The following is a 592-nucleotide window of genomic DNA, read 5'->3' as shown; positions in this document are numbered from 1 at the left end:
CTAGTTTACAATATCACAAAAACAAATACAGTTCCTGATTTATTTCAACCTCCCAGATGTTTATTTATTCGAGTGGTGATAGCTATTCTGGTGTGTAGGATGGGATTTCAGTGACTTTCCTATTTATTTTCCTTTGTATTTCCTATGTGGATAAGAATCTCAAACATTTCATTTATTTATTAAACACTTACATTTGTACTGCATTCCTGATCAGTGTCTTTGTTTTTCTTTTGGTATTTGATCAGTTTTTAAGTTCTATAATAATTGATTTTTTTCATATTCTAAATACTCACTTTAGTAAGAAGATTTTTTTCATTGCTGTGGTGCACATTAACTAAAATCAACAAATTGTACATTTATACCACTGGAATTTTTGTTTTACAGCCAGGAAATTGTTTCAATAAAGATGCTGAACATTTTTCACTAGATAGACTGAAATGATAATATGTCATATTAGCCTAAACTAATCTCAGAACTAACAGTCACAGCCTGGGCCACAACAGTCTGGGCTAAGTAAAACCACTAACACAGCACATGATCCATTTAAATAGAGCAAAGGGCTTCATAAAAGTAAGAAGAAAGGCACCCCCTT

Source organism: Dipodomys spectabilis, unplaced genomic scaffold, assembly GCF_019054845.1.
Source record: "Dipodomys spectabilis isolate Male_0828 unplaced genomic scaffold, ASM1905484v1 ptg000110l, whole genome shotgun sequence".
NCBI classification, from domain to species: domain Eukaryota; kingdom Metazoa; phylum Chordata; class Mammalia; order Rodentia; family Heteromyidae; genus Dipodomys; species Dipodomys spectabilis.
This window is presented reverse-complemented; position numbering follows the sequence as displayed.